This window comes from Jaculus jaculus, chromosome 1 (assembly GCF_020740685.1).
Source record: "Jaculus jaculus isolate mJacJac1 chromosome 1, mJacJac1.mat.Y.cur, whole genome shotgun sequence".
Lineage (NCBI taxonomy): Eukaryota > Metazoa > Chordata > Mammalia > Rodentia > Dipodidae > Jaculus > Jaculus jaculus.
In genome coordinates, this window is record NC_059102.1 from 233,692,283 (window position 1) to 233,705,303 (window position 13,021).

The following is a 13,021-nucleotide window of genomic DNA, read 5'->3' on the forward strand; positions in this document are numbered from 1 at the left end:
TGACTCCAAGGCTTCTATTCCTGCGGAGCTAGGAGCTTCCATGGCCCTAGAGAAGGCAGGGATTTCTCTGCCACCTTTCCAGAGGCCCCATAGGAGTTATAAACAAGGGTTTAAAAAAAAAAAAACATGCTGGGCGTGGTGGCGCACGCCTTTAATCCCAGCACTTGGGAGGCAGAGGTAGGAGGATCGCCGAGAGTTCGAGGCCACCCTGAGACTACATAGTGAAGTCCAGGTCAGCCTGAGCCAGAGTGAGACCCTACCTCAAAAAACAAAAAAAAAAAAAAAAAGGAAAGAGAAAAGAAAAAGAAAACCTCCTGGGCTGCAGAGGTGGCTTAGCAGCTAAGGTGCTTGCCTGCAAAGCCAAAGGACCTAGGTTCAATTCCTCAAGACCTGTGTAAGCCAGATACACAAGGTGGAATTTGTGACTGCAGTCTGTTTACAATAGCTAGAAGTTCTGACATACCATTTTTTCTCTCCATCTGCCTCTCCCCTCAAATAAATAAAATATTTTTTAAAAAAAACACCTTTCCTTGCTAGAAAGAAGTGACAGGAGTGCTCAGCACTGCAAAATCTCTATCACACCTTCCAAGGCTCAGGCTCAGGGTCTATTGCAGAAGAGGTGGCAGAAAGCATGTAAGAGCCAAAGGAAGGGTAGGACTCCATACAATGTGCTCCCCCCAGACACAAAATGGCCTGGATATCCATGACCTCACAGTGCCTGACACTGCCTACACAAGACCATCATAATAGGAGGAAAAGATCATGACATCCAAATAAAAGAGACTGATTGAGAGGGGGAGGGGATATGATGGAGATGCAGAATGGAGTTTCAAAGGGGAAGTAAGGGGGGAGGGAAGGCATTACCATGGGATATTTTTTATAATCATGGAAGTTGTTAATTTAAAAAAAAATTGAAAAGAAAAAAAACACCTTTTTGAGGCTAGCTGAAATTCTAGTTTGTTTTCAGTTACATGACCTTGGACAAGGCAGTGCCTCCATTTACACATCTGTAGAAGTGAACCAGAGAGATTCAAGAGTCACGAGGAGGAGGTGCTGGAGAGATAGCTTAGTGGTAAAGCCAAAGGACCCAGGTTCAACTCCCCAGGAGCCACATAAGCCAGATAGATGCAAAAGGTGGCGCATGCATCTGGAGGGAGGCCCTAACGTGCCCACATTATTTCTCTACCTGTGTCTTTCTCCACCTGCATCTTTCTCCCTCTTTCTCAAACAAATTTAAAAAAATACAATATTTTTTTTTAAAGTCATGTGAGGAAGAAACAGGAAGACCAGTGCAGGGCTCCAGGAATCAGTGCCAATGGCTCTGGATGGGTAAGTGTGTGGCCCAGTCATTCTCCAACCTCATAAACCCTGAACTAGAGAGGAACCCACAAAACCTGCTTCAAGGAGACTCTGGGGCCACAGAAGTAACATGGCCAGACCAAAACATTCCCAGACCTCCTATATGCCTCAGGACACCAACATCACCATAAAGTCCTTATGCTCTCTTCCCTTGCCTGCCCATTCCAACCTTCCAAAGGGCCAGAGGAACAAGAGAGGCCAGCTACTTGCTGTAGGATTCCCTAGAGTAACACTATTTGCACTCACTGTGAACCTATCACTTTAAAAAAGTAACTTAAGGGCTGGAGAGATGACTTAGTGGTTAAGCACTTGCCTGTGAAGCCTAAGGACACTGGTTCAACGCCCCAAGACCTACGTTAGCCAGATGCACAAGGGGGCACACGTGTCTGGAGGTCTGGAATTCATTTGCAGTGGCTGGAAGCCCTGGCACGCCCATTCTCTCTCTTTCTCTTTTTCTTTCTCTCTCTCTCTCTCCCCCCCCCCCTTCTCTGTCTGTCTGTCTGTTGCTCTCAAATAAATAAAATAAAATTTTTAAAAAAAAGTAACTTAAAGCCGGGCATGGTGGCATGCGCCTTTAATCCCAGCACTCAGGAAGCACAGGTAGGAGGGTCACTGTGAGTTCAAGGCCACCCTGGAATACAGAATGAGTTCCAGGTCTGTCTGAGAACCTACCTTGAAAGAACAAAATTAAAAAAAAAAAAAAAAAAAAGTAATTTGAGGGCTGAAGAGATTGCTCAGCAGTTAAAGACACTCTGACAGCCTGAGTTTGATTCTCAAGTAGAGCCAGATGCACAAAGTAGTGAATGCACCCGGAGTTCATCTGCAATGGCAAGAAGCCCTGGTGTGCCCATTTTCTCATTCTTTGCCGCCCTCCCCCTTTCTCTCTCAACTGGGGAGACGGCACCAGCTGAAGTACTGCTTGCAGAGCCTTCCAGCCTAGGTTCAATTCCTTCACACTCAAGCAATGCTGGGTGCAAGAACTACTGTATGCGCTGGTGCTCCTTTGCAGGAGATCCTGATACTCCCACCCAGCCCCCTCCCCTCCACACACACGCAAATAATTTTTTTTTTTTATGAGAGAGATTTGGCACACCAGGCCTCCAGCCACTGCAATTGAACTCCAGACGAACATGTCACATTGTATGCACACATAACCCGTGTGTCTGGCTTATGTGGGTTCTGTAGAGTTGAACCTGGGTCCTTAGGCTTCGTAGTCAAGCGCCTTAATTGCTAAGCCATCTCTCTGACCCAGGAAGTAAATAATTTTTAAGTAACTTGAAAAGATATAATATCTTTCTAGTGTCTTTTTAAAGCCAAAATTTCTTGTGTCATCTTTTTATTATGTTCTTATGAATTAAAAACCTATACCTCAGGCTAGAGAGATAGATAGCTGAGCAGTTAAGGCGTTTGCCTGCAAAGCCAAAGGACCCAGGTTCGATTCCCCAGGACCCATGTTAGCCAGATGCACAAGGGGGCACACGCGCCTGGAGTTTGTTTGCAGTGGCTGGAGGCCCTGGCGCACCCATTCTCCCCCCCCCCTCTCTCTCTCTCTCTCTCTCTCTCTCTCTCTCTCTCTCTCTCCTTCTTTCTCTGTCAAATAAATAAACAATAAAAACATTTCTTAAAAAACCTATGCATAGGTGGTTGCATGCAGTGGTGCACACCTATAATCCTTGCACTCAAGAGGCAGAAACAGGAAAATCTCACCGTCCAGGCCAGCCTCAACCTCATACATCAAGACTCGGTGTCACAAAACCAAGGACTCACTGTGTGGAGCACTCACCTAGCATGTGCAAGGTGGCCCTGGGTTCCAGTCGCCTGCACAGCAAACATGGGCGTGATGATCAACTAAGCAGTTCCATCCCATTCCACCAGCAGGAAAACTGAGGCCCAGAGACGAAATTATCCTGACCAAGATCTCAGAGCAGGTTCCCTAAACCTTCTCCTCTCTAAGACAAAGCCATCCTGACCCTCAGGGAGATAGAGTCTTCCTTTCCCATTCTGGGTGATTAGCCAGTTCCCCCGCCAAATCTGCCCATAGTCTCCCTCTGCCTCCTTATCCTGATCCCACTCCTTACTCCTAGTGCAAACCCTCCCTGGAGACAAGAAGGATCCTGAAGACCCTTTTCCCAGTGGTACAGGAACCCTGACAGCCCAGGTTCCATTCTCCAGTACCCACGTAAAGCCAGATGCACAAAGCGGCACATGCACCTGGAGCGCTGATCTTGATCCTGGACCAGCTCCAAAGCATCCCGCTGTGTCCAGTCTGGCCTCCTGAGCTCCACAGCAGGGTTGGGCCAAGGGACCGTATGGGTAGTTTGTTCAACCAAGCCTTGTTCCATTGAATTAGGATAAGATTTATGGTTTCTAAATTGCCTAGCACAATAGATACTGAGCACTCAGAGTGGAGGGAAAATGGCCATCGGCCACTCCCTGCCACGGAAGGTAAGACTCACAGCCCTCACTGGAGCAGTGGGCAGGGAGGCCAGACTGCCCTCCTACAAGAATACCAGGGATCCAGAATCTTGCTCAAGTCTTAAGACAATGTATTCCCCAGCGGTGCAGCAGACCACCCCCTCACTTGCTCACTCATCCATGGATGAGTTCACTTAAACATTACCCACTCACTTATTCACCATTTACTCATTCACCGTTCACCCATTCGGGTTGATTCCCTGGACAATTGGAAGATTTCCACATTCATTAAACAGACATCAGTTTTCAGGTTGAAATCATCTTTGAATGAGCATGGGGTCCTTGATGCCCACCAGGCTGACCATACCCCATGCAATGAGACCTCTACCCTGAATAAAACAAGACAGGCTCTACCACCTCACTAGGGCTGCTTTGGAGGGCTGAGTTATCATTCTCTGTGCCCTCTGAAGACAGAACCAAGACCACCACACCTAAAATGAGGGAGACAGGCTGTAGTTTAGTGGATGAAATTCAGGCTAAATATGCAAAGGTGTATCAGAGGATGTGAGCTCCTAGAAAACAGAAGCGTGAAAGAGACTAAGTTTGAATGACCTGTGAAATTCCTCTTCAGTGATTTTCAGGATTCTGAGGGGGGTCCAAAAGTAGAGGAAGAACTGAAACTTATCAAATGTGCAGGGCCCTGACTTTCCAGTACCTCCCTGAAGGACACAGGGCATCTTCAGAGGTTGCCTTGGGCACTCAGAACTGGTACCAATGCTCACTAATCCCTAGAGACCCAACATTCTCTGTAGCCTCCACCCCAGGTGACAAGGGCCCGCCCCTCTTTCCATCACTTCCCTCTGGGAACAAAGTCTCCTCCTGCACCCTCTCCCAGGGGAACCTCAGGAGCTGGTGATTGCCTCTCCTCTCCCCAAGTTCCAACAGGCAGCCCCTGGAGGCTAGGGACAAAGCCACATCTTTCTCAGGAACCAAAAATATTCCAGTGACTGCAAAGTCTGCGGACAGCACCCAAGCCAAGGCGGTGCACCTGCCTATCTCCTAGGCTGAAGGTGGCAGCTACCACCACCCCACTGCTTTATCCAGCCACATCCTGTCTCCTCATCAAACCCAGATGGCCAACACTCTGCCTTCAGGCAGGTAAAATTTGGTGCAACAGGAGTTAGGGGAACAGTATGTTTTATTTAATTAGGATCAACAGAAGAGATAAACCTCACAGCATGACAGGGGATGACAACGCTGCATAAAGTAATTCATGCCCAGGTAGAAAAGGGCAAATTTCAATTATAGAAAAAGCAGGAGGAGAGAAAAAGTTGGTGGTACCCCCGACGAGAAGAATAACACTAAGAATCTGCACCTCCCACAACGGTAGGCCCGAAGGAGGGCCTTCGAGGACTAACATTGAAGGCAGCTAAAGAGCTAGCTGTTCCTTCTCTCTCCTCACAGACAAGCCAACCTGGAAGTGGCCAGGCTGGGTAACTGACAAGGCCCTCTGGCAGGTGGGTATGGCCTACTAAGGCTACTGAGCCAGTCACACTCAACAAGTATCTGTCTCCAAAAACATGGCATTTCTGAAGCTGGGGACGTGCTTCCCTAGCATGCACAGGGTGCTGGGTTCAATCCCCAGCACCACATAAACTGGCACATGCCAGTAATGCACTCCCTGAAGACAGGCGGATCAGAAATTCAAGCTCATCCTTTTTTCACAGAGCAAGTTCAAAGCCAGCTTGGGCTACATGAGACCTTGTCCAAAAACAGAAAAGAGGGCTGGAGAGATGGCTTAGCAGTTAAGGCAGCTTCATGAGAAGCCTAAGGAACCAAATCAAGGAACCAGGTTTGATTCTCCAGGACCCACATAAGCCAGATGCACAAGATGGTGCACACATCTGGAGTTCATTTGCAGTGGCTAGAGGTCCTGCACACCCATATATTGCCCCCCCACCTCTTTCTCTCTCTCAAATAAACAAATAAAAATAAAAATATTAAAAAAATAAAAGGGCCTGGAATAGTGGTACACACCTTTAATCCCAGCACTTGAGAGGCAGCAGTATGAGGATCTCTGTGAGTTCAAGGTCAGCCTAGGCTAGAGAGAGATCCTAACTCAAAAAAATAAAGACTTTTTTTTTAACTTAAAAATGGAGAAGGATGAAGAGGGGAGATGGTGTTCCTGAAATAAGGCAAATGTTATAAGCCTGAGAATAGCCACCAGACCATTCAATACCTCCTGTTCCTACCCCGTAACTCCAGTGCCACCTGCCATAAGGGGCTTCTCTCCTGCCCCATCCATCCTAGCTCAGGCCGATCCACCTCCACTCTCACTTTACAGCAGGGATCACTCCATTCAGAGCACAAGTCTTGCATCCAACAGAAGCCACCTAACTACCCACCCTGAGCCTGCTGGGCTACAAGATCCCCAACTATCACCAATAGCTACCTAAAAATGAAAAGTTCTTGGTGACAGCTGGATAACAGTGTGCATGTACTTGGCACTTAGAAATGATTTCCATGGTAATTTTATTTTGAGGCAGGGTCTCACTCTAGCACAGGCTGACCTGGAATTCACTATGTAGTCTCAAGGTGGCCTCGAACTCATGGCGATCCTCCTACCTCTGTCTCCCAAGTGCTGGGATTAAAGACATGCGCCACCATGCCTGGCTCCTCCATGTTAAAATTTATTGATTAATATTTTACTACAATTTTTAGAGGCAAAGAGTTCTGAGGCCCCTCTCAGACCATGTAGGTGAGCCTTTCTGGGGTCTGGTTCCAGAATCTGCTATCTTCACCAGTTTGTCTGCATACGATGGTAAGGGATGCATCACTGGGGTCACAGACCTGCAGAAAGCCCCTCTCCCCTGTCCCCACACAACACCTCCAATTATGTTAGTGCACACAGACTGTGTGCATGAACCTCCATGGCAATGAACTAACTCTCCAAGTTTCACAGCCCAAGCAAAGATACTCACTTCTGGGTTCTCCCTCCAAAATGAACCCCCAAGGAGTACCACACATGCTTTTCTTTTTTCCTCCCATAGTCCCTGGCCCTCAGGTGATATCAGTCCCAGCACCCCCATTATCTAGGAGAGGAGGATGGCAGTTATATTAGCAAGCACATCCACAGAGCCCCATTTTATATCCCAATTCGGAAGATGACATGAACATCTGCTTTCACTTCAAGACATTAATTTTCAATTATTGGAGAAAAACAAAATTAGTCCTGACAAATTGCTGGTGAATACAGGCTCTTGTCTGGTGGCTCATAATAATAACTTCGGGGGCCCACAATTACTATCCTCAGACAGACTTCCCTGATGGATCCTGTCACCTGGAGCCCAAAGTGACAGTGGCTCCTCACTCACCCTCAGACTACACTGAGGTGACCTTCCTCCTGCAAGTGGCTACTGTCCGGTGCCTGCCTCTCTGCTGAGCAGATTAAGAAACTAAGAAATTCAGAAGCCAGGGCTGTGGTGGTGGTGGTGAGGGAAAAAAAAATATCACAGTGGTCATTTGTCACTTTGGCCCTGTCATGTGTGATCAGGAAAAGCCTAAGTAGGGACACCTCATAAGACTACCTCAGGACTGCATGTGCATGACTCTCCTGACACACCCCCTCCACTCTGACACACTGTCACCCAGGATCCTAAGGCCCAAACTGCTCAGCCCCAGTCTCTGAAAATCAAATGCATACAAATCTGAAACAAGCAAAATACTATTTCCCAGCCAGCCTACCTGAAACCCCTGCTTTTGGGAGGCTAACACAGGAAGATTATGATTTCCAGGCAAGATCTTGTGCCCCTTCAAAAAGTAACTGTTCTCTAGAATCCCATCAACCCAGGAACCAAGCTGAGCTGCAGTCTCAGAAAGAAAAAAAAAAATGAGGAAAACTCTGTATTTGCCAAATTCAATGACCCCCAAATCCAGAGAACAACCCACTTGATAAGAGATTATCAACACTGTAATCTGGTTTGATGGTCTTTTTATGTATCTTGGCTGCTACAGTTACTGTATCAATAAGAAGCCACTGAAATGTGAATGAGCAGAATTCCAAGATAATGATGTGGCAGTCTGAATCCGACTGCTCATAAATGAAACCAGAGCGTTTGCCTAGCTAACATGTTCAGACTCTGGGGTTGAGGTAGGTGGGGGACACAAGGGAGGGGAGGTAACCAGATGGAGGGAGGCCAGTTAAAAAGGAAAAGAAAACAACAACAACAACAACAAAGGAAAATTGTATCTCTAAGAAGAGAATGAAAGACATTGCTACTTCCAAAGTCAACTGAGTAACTGAGCTCGACATTGTGTAATTGACTTTGCAAGTAGAACAACAGCAACGTAACAAAGAAAATGTCAGTGTTTTCACAGCGCTAATCTATAACGCTGGGAGGCCCTCCCGCTGTCAGCCAGGGCTGACAATACAATAGCTTTCAGAGGGATATTACCATCATGCTTTTATTCCTGACATCAATCAAGACAAAGAGAACCCTTCTCACAAGACATTAAAAATCAAACCTTTGTACCAGAAGGTAGGTAAAACAGCATTTTCCTTAAATAGAGCCATGAGAAGCAATCAGCTAATTGGTGCTCCTTGAAAGCACTAAAGTATTTTTATTTACTGAGTGTACAACCCCAATTGTTGGCTGCCACCGATCCTGGCAGGTAAGCGAGGAAATCTGGAAGTTTCCCCCACTAACTTCATCCTGCCTCGCATCCAGAGGCCAAGGGAGCCGACAGTGCCAAAAACTTCAAGCAAGATTATAACCAAGCCCGGCTTCGCTAGGCCATTTTGGGTGCGAAGCTACTCTGAGGACTATTATCTATGCACAGAATGCCTTTGCAAGCCAACAGGCATGTGCAGAAATTGTCAAATTTGCCAGCCAACCCATATGATGGCTGTCCCAGCTATCCATAGCAATGTGGCACCTACCAAGTCTCCAAGGTACTATTAGAAGTATGCTAGAGCCAAAGGCTTGAAGGAACTCTAACAACCATGTCAAGTGATCTCAGGACATGAAGTGATTACTCTGTACCATGGGCAAGGCATGCTCTGGTCAGAGTCCAGAAAAGGTGTACTAAACTCACCCACCACCTTGGCCAAGAGAGTAAACCATCAGGAAATCCAGACACTCTCTGCTTTGTGACTTCAAGACACTTTTAGATGCCCGCAGACATGTCAGTAGTTGGTGACAGAAAACTGCAGTTCCGGGAGCAGAAGTGAGTGGGGCCACTGTTCACGACAGCTTTACACTCTTCTCAAATTATCAGCCCCATCCAGCCACCAGTCGGCCGGTTGGTACAAGAATATGGCTTTAACCCCTACACTGCATGCATACCTATCCAGAGCTTCATAGAGCCACTGGCAGGTGTACCTCCAAGTCCTAGACTATTGCAGGGGTGGGGTGGAGCTTCTCTGGGCTGGAAGAGCCCAAGGAGGTCATGACTGGACCCCTCTGGCTCCAAATACACCATGTGCCAAAAGTATACACCTGAATGCCCAGCATGGTGGCGCACGCCTTTAATCCCAGCACTTGGGAGGCAGAGGTAGGAGGAGAGCCATGAGTTTGAGGCCACCCTGAGACTACACAGTGAATTCCAGGTCAGCCTGAGCTAGAGTGAGACTCTACCTGGGGGAGGGGGAGGGATGATATACCTGAATCCAGAACCCGAGCTGTTACTCTAGAAGCGCCTGCAGCACAAGAAGGTGTTTTTACTTTTAAGATATGAGTGAACGCCACTGTGTCTTCCTAAAAGATATGTGAACAACAGGTGGCCTTCATTTCCCTGGAAGGTGGAGAGATGGAAATTTTAGAAGGAAGACTCATCATAAGGCCACCTTGACGCTTCACTGTCCAACCACCATCCACAGCAGCCTTCCTCGGAGCCAGGCAGCAAGTGTGCAGGGCAGCCACAGTGGTGGGCTCCTTTCGTTTACACATCCAAATGAACAGTTAAGAGAAATCAATGCATCTAATTGCCAGACTATTAAATCCGACATCAGGGGAAGAATTCCACAGCCACCAGCTTAAGAGTTGGCTACCGATATAGCAATTATTGCAACTTTCTATTAGACTGAAGCAGACCTTCAGCCTTTTCGTCTCCAGCTAGGAAAGCTGCACTCTTAAGACACCGTGTTCCAGGGTCCATCTCGTGTGTCCCCCACCTCAGGCCCCATCCCTGCTAACATGCCACCACATTGTCAGAGCTGGCTGGTTCTATGGAATTACTTTATGACTGCAAAGTCACAGGCATTTTGCACCTTTCATTATGAATGCACACTAGGCACCTCACAGTTAAACGTTTAGCAGGATATTCTTGCCAGAGGCACGTAGTTATCTTATTTTATTGCTTATTAAGTTTTTGCAAGGAAACAGGTGTAAGAATCTAAACAGCAATTACCAGACATAAAAGATGTTTTCTAGAATGAAACAGGCCCTTCCATAGCTGGGAATTGGTAACTTAATTGGGAAAGGGGGGTTAAATATTGGGATTAAATGTCATCTACCCGAATCCACATAGAAAGCCAAGGAATCTACAATGGATTTGTTTTGCCCTTCCTGCAAGATCATGTACATTTAGCCAAACAAATCTCGACAATTTACACTTGTATGTGCTGTCTACTGAATCAAGAAACCTGTAACCTCAGAGTGCCTCTATTTATTACATCTCAATTATTTCCATGGAAACACGCACCATGGCAAACTACACTGGCCCCAAGTCCCTAGACCACCAAATTTATAAGATGGACTTCTGAAGAGCTTCAGGCTGGTAACAGAAGGAGACAAAGAGAGGATGGCAAGCACAGAGAAATCACTGAGGGTAGCTTTTGATGTTAGGGTGTGGGGGTTGCATGGACACAGCCAGAGTGCTAATTAATATTAAGAACTGTAATTAATAGACAGTTGCTGGAACAGAGAAAATTGACAATAGTACAAATTTTTCAAAAGTTTTAAAGTGAGACTTGGAAAAAAGACATATTCATTTTCCATAGGAAAGAAGAGGCTGTTTCATGGATGTGAGAGTAAGAGAGACAGGTCTCCTTAATGTTGAGTGACAGAAAGAACTGCTGGTAATCGTTACCAAACCACCTGATATCATCGGCTGAAATAACATCAGTGAGAGAGATGACAACAGCCCGGGGAATGAGGCCAAAATTATCAAAGGGAACGATTCATTGCAACTGCCACACCACCAGGACACACACATTTTTAAAAAAGGAAAATCGGTCAGAAAATGTGACTTTTGTAACATGTATGGGTTTGTTGGTGGTTTGGGTTTACTTTTTTTATTATTTTTAATAAAATCACAAGGCTTTTGAAAACCACTGAGGCTGTTCACTCCTGGTCCTCCAGCCCCAGCTCCCCTCCCCATTTGCGGGATATCCTCCCTGTTGAGTTGGGCTTTCCAAAGAAGGACAAACATCCCGAGGGGACAAGTGACCCCCCACTCCAGAGGGAGGCTGTGTCCAAAGTGGGAAGTGACCTCCCCCCAGGCCTGTTTGATTTTCAAAGCAGCAATACCCATGCTTTCAAATCACACTTTCTGAGAGTCCATTCAAAATTGTTACATTTCTGTCTTTCCTTCCTGCTATGGCCTTTCATATTTCCGAGATCAATTACAAATTATGGTCAAGCGACTTTCACAGCAGAATGCACCAGGCTGGGGAAGTCCACAATACCTCTACATCAGCCCTGACACACAGCAGTAGAAGCAAAAACTAAAATAAAACGTAAAAAGCACCGCTGTTCCTTAAGAAGCACCTTCAAGCATCTTTAAAGGTGAAGCCCTTGTCGGTTCAAACCCTTGGTGTGGAGCAGCCCACGCGTAAGTACACACTCTGGAATACTGCTTGAGGAGAAGGGGGGTCAGCTCTTGAAAGCAGTAAATCCTTCACCTCCTGGAACTCTTATCTATTCAAATTACCTTCTCTTTTAATTCCTCCCTTGACACATGGTCACATCTCTACCCTATTCACCCCAGTAAACTGAATGAAAGGCAAAATGGTAAGAGACAGCCTTTGGAAGAAGAGAAGAGATCTGGCCAACAGCCCTGGTAAGAGACAGGGGGTCTCCTACTCCAAGGGCAGAAAGGCAGTTGCACAGCTACTGTTTTCTGCACTTCTCAGAATGCCTTCACTGGCCTGCCTCCCACTTAGCTGGTCTTGCCTCATCACATTGCTTGAAATGTCTACTATACATCTACACATAATACATTTAGAGACAGACACTCATTAAAAATCATTTCAAGGCTCATTTCATGAAAGGCTGAAGCCCAGTTCTTGAGTCTTTCTGAGACCCACAAAGTGGTTTTAGAATTCGGTTCAGGCAACTTTGAAACACCCACCCATCTGCTGGCTGCAAACTGTTCTACCTCTGCTTTCTGTGGCTTGCCTTCAAGCATAACGTAGATGGAGTTACAGGTAAGCAAGCTTTGCATCTCGAAAATAAGTGTGCGCCTACACACAGGCTTAACTCAAAATCATCCACCTCGGTTAGAGAAAACTGTTTTTCCAATCAGAAATTCCAATGCTACGTTCCTTCTGGGCTGCCTTAAGTGCTCTTGAAGGAATGAGTAGTGGGACAAGGAAAGAAGAAACCAAATATTATTTCAAGCTCCGCAGCTCTTCTATTCAGCAAAAAAAAAAAGACAAACATGGTCCTCTCTTCCCCGTCTTCTTCTGGGTTGTCTTCTATTCTGGCATTCTTGCCTGCCATCAGTAGAGGACAGGCTGGTAGGGACTGGGTGCCTGGGGTAAAAGCAACTTCTGTCAAGGAACTTGAAAGGATAGGGAGCAGGTAGAGCCCTGGGAATTTGGACTGGGTCCGTATCCGTGGGGCCAGGTGCCCCTGACTATCCATGGGCTTTAGAAGGAGAGAGAGGGCGAGTGTCTCGTAACCCACGCGGCGCAGATTCAGCTGCAGTCATTCCAACCAGGAGCTAGGCTGGCAGGAAGGGAGCGGGCCCCAACGCCTTCCCGCGCAGGCAGGCCTCCAGGAAATGAACTTTTCAGAGCAGAACTGGGCTGCGGTCAGAGGTCATCAGGGGAGCTGGGACAGGACGAGAGCCTGGGTACTTAGGGCTCCAAAGACATAGCTGCTTCATCCTGTCAGTCCATCATCTCCCAGTTGTGCCAAGCACAGGAGCTGGAAAGGGGACAAAGCAGCAGACCAGGCCGGCAGAAGCTGGCTCGGGAGACGAAAAGGGTAGGGGAGGGGGGCTGGAAGGCCCGCGCGCACGG